Source organism: Penaeus monodon, chromosome 29 (assembly GCF_015228065.2).
Source record: "Penaeus monodon isolate SGIC_2016 chromosome 29, NSTDA_Pmon_1, whole genome shotgun sequence".
In the NCBI taxonomy this organism is placed as follows: domain Eukaryota; kingdom Metazoa; phylum Arthropoda; class Malacostraca; order Decapoda; family Penaeidae; genus Penaeus; species Penaeus monodon.
Genome location: NC_051414.1, coordinates 31,293,068 through 31,293,324, shown reverse-complemented (window position 1 = coordinate 31,293,324; position 257 = coordinate 31,293,068). Strand labels below are relative to the sequence as shown.

General features: G+C 33.9%; 1 protein-coding gene across 2 annotated transcripts in view; it reads left to right on the top strand.

Moving 5' to 3' along the window:
* The window catches only part of LOC119592151 (abscisic acid and environmental stress-inducible protein-like), an 8,676-nt gene that overhangs the window by 6,050 nt on the left and 2,369 nt on the right, over window positions 1-257 (top strand). The window lies entirely within an intron of this gene.

The following is a 257-nucleotide window of genomic DNA, read 5'->3' as shown; positions in this document are numbered from 1 at the left end:
AGGACGAGGCTACGAGAGCTTCCACAGGTATTTCCCGGCGCGTGTTTTTTTGTTTATTGAAAAAAAAAAATCAAGTCTCTGAAGCTGTATATAAAGAGTTTACCAAGAAATCGGATTGTTTTCTTGCATATGAGGTATATTCATGCAAAAATATTATACTCATACAATATATAACAACTTTGTAGATACTTTTATTTGTCTCTTTCTTCCTCTCTGCCTTTGATTTTAAAATGGATCACCAGTGAAACCTATCCATC